The following is a 9726-nucleotide window of genomic DNA, read 5'->3' on the forward strand; positions in this document are numbered from 1 at the left end:
CATCTTAGTCAATTGATATGAAGCAAGAACAATTTAAATCATTAAAGAACAACTATTGTGGGAAAAATCAAATCACATAAATATTATTGATAATCCTTAACAAGGTTTCATCCTCAACCCTAATTATAAATTTAGCTACTCATGGTAATTGAAATAAAATAAAAGAATAAAATACTAAACATTAAACTAGACAAATAAAATAGAGAAAGGAATAGTCACAATGCTATCATGGAGAAAAGCTACCGAGAAGCCACATGCAGCACTGCCTCTTGCTCCAATTTTCTGTTTTGCATCTCAGCCCTAGCACTAGCCTCCACCCCCTGAATTTTGCCCTAAAAAGCCTTTAAATAGGTCAAGGAATCCTATTACAAGTTGAATTCCCGTTTGGAGAAAATCCCAGATTTTTAGGCTTCACTTAACCGACTATTTTGGCCTATTTAACTTCAGAATTCGGGCTACTGGTAATTACAAAATTGTAGCCCTTTAAGTTAACTTTCCAGCCTAACTTGAATCATCTCGATTAGACATTTGAGCCGAAAGTTATGCCGAAAATACTAACTGATGTGCAAGCTGAAATCCTAATCCGAATTGGACTTGAATTTGGTGCAAATTTCATTTGATTCCTTACTCCAATTGGACTTAAATTTAATATTCATGCCTGGCTGGATGTAAGTTGGCTTGATTCAATTGGCCTAGCCCCACTTTGCATGTAAAGCCCTTCTTACCTGCAACACAAAGATATTACATAATCAGTCACAAAATAACATAAAAGTAAAGCTAAATATGTAGATATGTGAGTATTTTATTGTATATATTTCATGCACATCAATCTTCACGACCAAAGACTCATGCTGTGTGGGTGAGAAAGGAGCCTAAGACTTGTCTTTTCTGTTTGTCCTCTACTTTAATTCTTTTTATCTAAAGTAGAACTCTCATTGCTTGTTTTCTTATCTGCTTTTGGAATCATACTTTCATGCATCTGCACTTTTCTTTCATGCTTTCATGTTGTTTGTCTATTTTTGTTAGGTTATTTAGTCTTTATTTTGTTTATTTTTCAAAATTTAAAAAAAAAAATCAGAAAAATACAAAAACAGGGTGTGTTTGTGTATATTGGTACTTGTGTACCTTGGATGGCCATTGAAACAAAGTTTTTAAATTTTGTATCTTTTATAACTTAGATGAACTTCTCAATGCATAACTAAGCAAGTGAGCTTTATGGCTCGTGTTTGTGATAAGTACAATTAAGTCATCTCTTATACTTAACACTCATATTACTCTTTTTGACGGGAGCAATACAGTAGGGTTATGATTAAGAGATTCAAGAAGAGAGTATGTTAAGTTTTCTATCCTAAGCTAGTTTTGATCCTTTCCTATGGCACATAATTTGTATGATAATCTCTAAGCATTTATTATTCTACCATGAGGGTTTTTTAACATAATAGCACCATTGTACATTAGCCTAATCGGAGTAGTTGATAACAAAAAAATTGCACAACTTCCATTAAAAGCATAGTGACTGTAACTATACGGGGTATGGCCTCAGGCCCATTAGGCCTTAGCTCAAACATTCTCAAGAATCAAAGTTGGGCCCAAACCTCATAGTAAGTCCATATCGTTTTTGAGTGCATGATAGATAAGCCCATGTCCAACCATTTATGGTCTGTTCGGGATCACATATGCCCGGAACAACGTACCTCCCCTAGTGGCTCGGTATTGCCTTGGGGAGTATCACTGTCGGGCGATCTTTTGGAGGCGAAAATCAGTTCCAAATCCACTTCCACCATTTCTAACGAGATATATTCCATGTCAGGAATAATCAAATCGGACCCCACCCACACAAGTGAAACCAGAATGCAATCATGAAACCCCCACAAACCTCATACTATAAATAGGAGGATTGAGTAAAGAATGGGGGTTGGCAACTCAGGAAAGAAAAGGGAGAAAAGAGAGAGAAAGAGAGCAAATTAGGGAAACCAGGGAAGAGAGTAACCCGTAGAGGAAAGTAAGGGTGTTTACTGGGGTTAAAGGAAGTTAAAGTGTCACTCGGGGTAGAACTGCCCTTAGTAGGAAACACCAGGCCCACTCTATAAGTAAATTGTGAGCATAATTCTAGGCCCAGTCCTTCAGGCCAAGGTTGGAGGCTGAGGCATTGGCTAATATCCGGGACGTAGATGTCAAAAAGTTTGTGTGGAGAAACATAGTGATAAGATTTGGAGTACCAGAGTCCCTAGTATCTAACAACAGTTTGCAATTTAATAGTAAAGCCTTCCGTAAGTTCTGTAGTGATCTCGGTATAAAGAACAGGTATTCTTCCTCGGAATATCCACAAATTAATGGCCAAGCTAAGGCCACTATCAGAACAATTGTAAACAAATTAAAGAAAAGATTTGAGGGAACTAAGGGTAGGTGGGCCGAGAAACTGCCCAACATTTGTGGGCATATTGGACGACTCCTAGAAGGTCAATGGGAGAAACTCCATTTTCTCTAACGTAAGGAACGAAAGCAATCATACCGACCAAGGTAAACTTGTGCAATGCTGGGGTTTCAAGATTTGTCCCCACCGAGAATGACAAATTAATGGTGAAGCAACTGGACTCGTAAGAGGAATGCCAGGAATCAGCAACCATACGGCTAGCAGAATATCAACAGAAGTTTGCCTGGCGGTATAACAGGGATGTGAAAAGGAGGGAGTTTAGCGCCAGGAACTTAGTGCTACGGAAAGTGGTAGGAAGCACAACAGACATTAGTGCGGGAAAGTTGGCCCCGACCTGGGAAGGGCCATATAGAATTACTACCATTGCTGGAGCAGGAGCGTACTATATGGAAGATTTGGATGGGAGACCACTTTCCCGGCCATGGAATGTTCACAATTTGAAAAAGTTCTGCCACTGACCATTGGAATGTAATAACTTGGGTTGAATGCAATGTAATATGTGAACAATGTATATGCATGCATGTGTATTCACACTCTTGTTATCATCATTATTGATTCGTCAAGTAGCTAAGGACAGAAACCTGTTCCCGGTGCGATCCCTATCACCGAACAGATGGAAACCTAATCTCTATTTTGTCTAAGGAGAAAAACTTGTTCCCGGTTCGATCCTTATCACCAGACAGGTGGAAACCTAATCTCTATTTTGTCTAAAGATAGAAACCTATTCCCGGTTCGATCCCTATCACCGGACAAGTGGAAACTTGATCTCTATTTTTTTAAAGGACAAAAACAAGTTCGTAGTTCAATCCCTATTACCGGACAGGTGGAAAACCTAGTCTTTTCCTTATCTTAGTATGAAGACCTATTCCCGGTACGATCTCTATTACCGAACAGGTGGAAACCTAATCATTACCTTTATTTAATCTAAAAGCAGAAGCCTCTTGACCTTGATTGCCGGTCAAAAAAGCACTCTAATTCTGTTAAGCAAAGAAAAACATAGCCGAAGTAATTTAACTCCAAATATATTAATGAAAATTTTTCACCAAAGCAAACATCAATAAAAGTTGTCCGCGAATTTAAGTAAAGCTGATGTTTTGTCACCATATCTCAATGACTATAAATAAACTAAATAAACTGGGCAGAAGATAAAATAAAGTGTTCTATCACCACATCCCGATGACCATAGGCAAACTAAATGAAATAAAGATAAAAGTAAACGAAGGGAGGAATAAGTAAACTTTTTTAAACAGCAGGGTCATCAAGCTGACGGGGAACAGTATTGGCGACATGCTTGGCTTGGGCATCCCCAGTAGGCTGGGTAGCAAGATCTAGATTGGAAGTTGGGGCGCTGCGTGGCAGGGCATCAAGGTTACTAGTGATCTCGAAATCAACTAACTCCACGTGGGAGTCAATTGCCTCCACCAGCTCCCGCATGCTGGGAGTGTCTCCTTCTACCTCGACGCCTGTTGGATTTTGAACTAGAGGGGGAGAAGGCTTGGGATAAGGTATTTGCTCGGGGTTCCTTATGGGGGAGTCATTTGGCACCCCTATTGCTTGCAAAGCAGCCACCCACCCCTTGCCAAACCCATGGCACCGCAACTGGTAGATGATAGGTTCCACAGAGTTTTCGGCATCTGTGAAGCTTGTATTGTACCACTTGTCCTCGCCCACTTCAAGGGCTACCTTTAACTCCACGATCTCATTGGCCTGTGCCAGGTTTAAGCTCTTCGCTTTAGCCAGCTTAAGTTCCATCCCCCCTAGTTTTTCACCCGTTTCAGTCAGACTTTGTTCAGCCAAGCCCCAGGCTCTCTCAGCTTCTCGTGCTCTCCTTTCAGCATCCTCGGCAACCTTGTCCTTGTCCTTTGTCATGGCCACTGCCACGTCTTTCAAGGCCCTCTCTCAATCAGCATCCTCGGCAACCTCTTTTAGCTAGTCCTCGAGCATGTAAGCTAGTTGCGCTGCCTATAATCGCGATGTTAACAAGTGTGAGGGAAAAGTGCAAACACTTATCTGTGAAAGAAAAGAGAAGTGAATTGCCACTATGGTATGCCACTGGAGCTGGGAGGATAAGGATTCGTCTGCACCGCCCGAGAAGAAGTGCACGTCTTTCGAGAGCTGCAGGCCCTGACCCAGGCTTCGTGCGACCCGGGCACCCTTGCCTTGAGCCTAGGTTCTCACACTAGTCGTCACAGGGAGGGGCTCATTCCCAAGCCTAAAAACCGTCTGTCATCCTACGGCCGGGTGTGTGAAGGAAGACGCCACATTGGATCTAAGCTGCCAGGTAGGACGAGCTCTGTCGATGGGCTCCCGAATAACCACAACGCCCGCTGCAGCAACTGGAGGAGTCCTCGAAGGGGCTTCTTCTTGTACTCGAGGAGGATCAGCAATGCGCTATCTTTTCTGGGTTCAGGTGGTTAAAGGGTGCTGATCTCTGCCTAGGGCCTGCTACTATTGAGCTGATGGGCATGCACTGGGAATGAACCTTTCTATAGTCATTGTCCTTCTGGTCACCATGTTGCCCTCTTCTTGCTCAGCTTCTACTTCGGAAGAATTTATCGATTCGACCTTTACCTGTTCGACTGGTTGGACAATGGCACCGGACTCCTCAATAGGTCTATGGACGGCGCGGCCTTGGAAAATTGAGTCGGCTAATACGTCTCTCACAAGAACTAAGGACTCCGCTCTAGTCAATCAAAGGCCGAGGTCCCGAGCTTTGCCTACAGTAAAGTTGGGAGGGAGGAAGTTTGGATGGCATACGTCAATGTATGATAGTAGTGAGCTATCTACTAATAGGGCCTGCCCGAACGGTTGCCAGGTAGAGTAAACTGGGGTGCAACTAAGAATAAGGTGAGACACTCGGAGCTACCCGTCGAAATTCACAAAATTTTTTTATCAAAGAACAAAATTTAAGTCCCTCACATGTACGACCTTGATGTCCAACTTCAATCTCTTACCATCTGCGTAAAGTAAAAAAATAAATAAATAAAACAAAAACACAATTTTAGACAATAATAAAGGTAAACAAAGCACAAGTACAAGTAGTTAGTTATGCACGGTACCGACCAATGTCCAAGGGCGAGGTTGGGTAGGTGAGCTCGTTGGCATGCCAATTACCGCTTACCCGGACGTATTCTCCTACTGAATTTCTGTTAGAATCGGATTAGGGCCCATAGTAACTATAGCCATGAGAAGATCAGCAAAGTTATATACTCGAATTAAGGCCAAAAAGGCCAAATACCATGTTTGCCCAAAATATTTAGCAATCTACTGCTATTTGCAAAACATTAAGCAATTTACCACTATTTTAAAACTCGAGTTCTACATAGAACTCGAGTTTAAGAAAATCGAGTTTCCAAAAATGTGATACGATGGCAGAAACTAATCTAGCATTTTATAATTTAAAAGCCCACATGGAACTCGAGTTTGGCAAGTTTGAGTTGCTTGTAATATAAAACTTGAGCTCTTAAAGCTCGAGTTCTTTAAAAATTTGAACAAGTGGAGAAATAGGTGGAACCCACACTGCATAGACCTTACCAACTCTCAGGTTTTTTCTCTTTCTCTTTTTTACTTTATTTCTCAACTTTTTCTCTTTCTTTCTTTCTCTTCCTTCTCTAGATTCTTCTTCTTTCTCTCTTTTCTTAAAGCTCGAGTTCTTTAAAAATTTGAACAAGTGGGGGAAATAGGTGGGACCCCTATTGCACAAACCTTACCAACTCTCAGGTTTTTTCTTTTTCTTTTTCTTACTTTATTTCTTGACTTTTTCTCTTTCTTTCTTTCTCTTCTTTCTCCAGATTCTTCTTCTTTCTCTCTTTTCTTAAAGCTTGAGTTCTTTAAAAATTTGAACAAGTGGGGAAATTGGTGGGACCCACACTGCACAAACCTTACCAACTCTTAGGTTTTTTCTCTTTCTCTTTCTTACTTTATTTCTCAACTTTTTCTCTTTCTTTCTTTCTCTTCTTTCTCTCTTTTCTTTTTTTCTTTTCTTCTCCATTCACATATTTCTTCCCTCAGCGTCTTCTTTCTCTTCTTTCTTTCTTTCTTTATTTCATCACAACGCATACTAGAAGTGGATATGCCTTCACAAAGAGCATCTTTTGGTGTTATAATCTGGAATCCTTTTGCTACAGCATTAATTCTCATGGTTGGAACAACCCTTTAATGAACCCTTTTGACTCTGATACATTTTCTTCCTCCTTCTCTTCATCTTGATGTGTTTGGATTTGGATGTATGTTTCGGTGTGGTTGTGGTTTGAGGCTTTAGATTGTGATGGAGGTGATATTGTGTGGCTGTTGATAGGTTTTTCCTTTTGTGGGTGTGGCCGATTATATGGGTGATACAGACTTAACAAGGAAGTGAAGGAACTCAATTTCAATGAAATCGACACTACAAAAAAAGAGGGCTATAGCCGCATTTTAAAAACGCAGCTATAGACCCTAAAAACGCAGCTATAGACCCTAAAAACGCAGCTATAGGCTATAGCTGCGTTTCCAAACACAACCTATCCTGTGTGACTATAGCCCCTTGCGGAACCTTAGAGCTGCGTTTTTAAAAACGCAACCCAAACCGGGTCTATAGCTGCATTTTTCCACCCCCTATAAGCTGAGACCTATAGCTGCGTTTTATAAAAAATGCAGCCACAAACCCGCTTTGGGCTGCGTTTAAAAAGCAGCTGTAGGCTCAGACCTGTAGTTGCGTTTTATAAAACGCAGCTATAGGCTGCCCTCTAGCTGCGTTTTCCAAACCCGGCTAAAGCCTTTGATATGGGTTTTGTCTATAGCTGCATTTATAAAAACGCGGCTATAAACATTTTTTCCCTTGTTAAATCTCAAATTCCTGCCCGAATTTGCATGAAGAAATACAAAGCAAGTTCCCAAAAGATACTTAATAAATACTAAATTTTCTGAAGTTCATTGCCAAAATTTTGCTAGTTCCCAACAAAAAATATATCAGTTTGTAAGTTCTACTGACCAAAGATCCTACACATCACAAAAAATATTTACAAGGAGTTTTTTACATTCTAATTGCATGAAGAAGTATAGCCATGGCCAGCAAGCAGCAACAACACTTCCCAACTGACCTCAAAGTTCCAATCTTGCCATGTCTGCCATCACTTCCCTACAGTAAGCTTGCTCCCTACAGAAATTTAAGGTTCAAGTCCATAAAGAACAAAATTTGAGACAAAAAAACACAAGTAGCAAACCATTTTCCTACACTCACAAAGTTAAAAAGAACCATTTTTCACAAACAAACACAAGTAGCAAACCATCTTATGCTTTGTAATCACTTGTTTGAACTGTTGGATATATTTTACATAATAAATTAAGCTCATGTTCCATACGTATCTCACAAATATATGTGTTTAGTTATAATTGATGCATAAGAGCCAACAATACTATCACATGAGAAACATAAAAAATGGCAAACACTCATCAAAACCAATAAAGATAAATGCCTTGTCCAATAGTAGCATTCAAAACCTCCTTTTCCAGGATTTTATAATTAATTAACAACTATGCATATAAGCAACCACTAATGCACAAGTGAATCCAACATTTCCACACAAATTGGTTCACATTAAATTATCATGAGTCTTAACATTCAGTTATATTCTTATATCTTGTTAGTTGTTACATCATCAACAGAAATTTTCCTTGCAACAACTTCTGGTAGGCTTCAAAAATTTCCCACCAACTTTAATTTGTGTAGTTTGACCTCCCTTTCTATATTAAGTCCTTCCAAAATGCTAATTAGCACCTCCTAGTGGAACATTACTGCTTTACATTGCACATGGACTATCTAGATCAGTTACAAAGTATTACACCCCTAAAATACTGATTTCATGTTCCATAATCCTGTTGTTTCTACTTTGTACTTATTATGATTGTTTATTAGTACTATGATTGTTTAATAGTACTATTATTGAACAAAAAAAATTGAATAAGAGAAATCACTGGACCCACATAGTTAGGAAATATAACCATATCCATATTCCCAGGCACATCAAGCAGCAGCTGCCTCAGTGACTACTCCCGAGCATCAACTGGGTGTAATAACTCATCAGTGTCAAGATGAATTATCCAGTCCATGCCAGCATCCTGATATTTTAATACGCAAGAGACTATATTGAGAAAAATTAACTCGGGAAAGACTTGTCAAAAAAAGAAAAAAGAAAAAAAAGAGGAATGAGATACAGGAGAATACTATCTTTCATACCCAGGCCATTACAATAGCCATCTCCATATTGAGAGATTGCTTCACAAACAGCTCATAATTGCAAGGCTTGTAAAAGAAACTTGAAACCCATGTCTCATTCAAAATCCGGCTGATGGTCCCCCAAAAAAAAAGGAAAATAAATAAATAAATAATTAAAGACACATTATATATATATATATATATATATATAAGTAAAAGAAACAAAATATCATATAAACGATTGTGAAAACATCTACTGGGGCTATGGTGAGGGGTTCATGGGCGCTGAGGCCGCGGTTAGATATTGGGTTGATGAGAAGGACTATTACGATTACAACACCAATTCTTGCTTGAAGGGCAAGGACTGCTTGCATTATACCCAAATAGTATGGAAGAATTCTAAAAATCTTGGTTGTGCTAGCTCCCATTGCTCTAATGGAGGAATGTTCACCACGTGTAACTACTATCCTCCGGGGAATTACGATGGAGAAAGACCATATTGAAAAGAGCCAATTATGAAGCATACTGATGCTTCTACTATTTGCTTGATGAATAACAGTTAAAATGTTAATTGATAATGTGATGTATATTTGTTGTTTAAATTCATTGTTGCTGTAGAAAGGCATATGACATTTTAACTTGTTTTTGTAATCATTTATTGAGTCCCAGACATTCATTACAGACTCCATAATCCAAATTTATTTGAATGCAATCGGTGGAACCGCAGCTCTTATTTCTTTGTGAATGCTTAAAGCTGTGAGCTTGGTATATGATGTCATTGTAATTAGATTTGCAACTTTACGTGAGTTCATTGGGCAAGGGTGTGCGTGGTTTAGAAAAGCCAACGAGAGGAGGTGGTATTATCTATTATGTTTAACTGTTGAATGCAACATCCCAAACTTTTACATAGAGGTTGATCCTAGTGTTGCATGCAATTATTTATATAAAATAATCAATCTAACGAGAGGATGTGTCCTGCAAATTAAAGGGTCCGTTCGGATACAACTTATTGTTGCTGAAAACTGATTGTTGCTCAAAACACTGTAGCAAAATAATTTTTAAATGTATAAATAGTATCATGGGGCCTATTTTTAATATT

General features: G+C 39.2%; 1 long non-coding RNA gene across 1 annotated transcript; it reads right to left on the minus strand.

Moving 5' to 3' along the window:
- Window positions 1-7320: 7320 nt before the first annotated feature.
- Window positions 7321-8807, minus strand: LOC136070992 (uncharacterized). Its single transcript, XR_010632269.1, has 3 exons — window positions 8649-8807; window positions 8396-8530; window positions 7321-7568 (listed from the first exon to the last, which is right to left on the minus strand). It is a non-coding gene; the product is annotated as an uncharacterized LOC136070992 (long non-coding RNA).
- Between the last annotated feature and the right edge of the window lie 919 nt (window positions 8808-9726).

The sequence above is a fragment of the Quercus suber genome, unplaced genomic scaffold (assembly GCF_002906115.3).
Source record: "Quercus suber isolate HL8 unplaced genomic scaffold, Cork oak 2.0 scaffold_276, whole genome shotgun sequence".
Classification (NCBI taxonomy): domain Eukaryota; kingdom Viridiplantae; phylum Streptophyta; class Magnoliopsida; order Fagales; family Fagaceae; genus Quercus; species Quercus suber.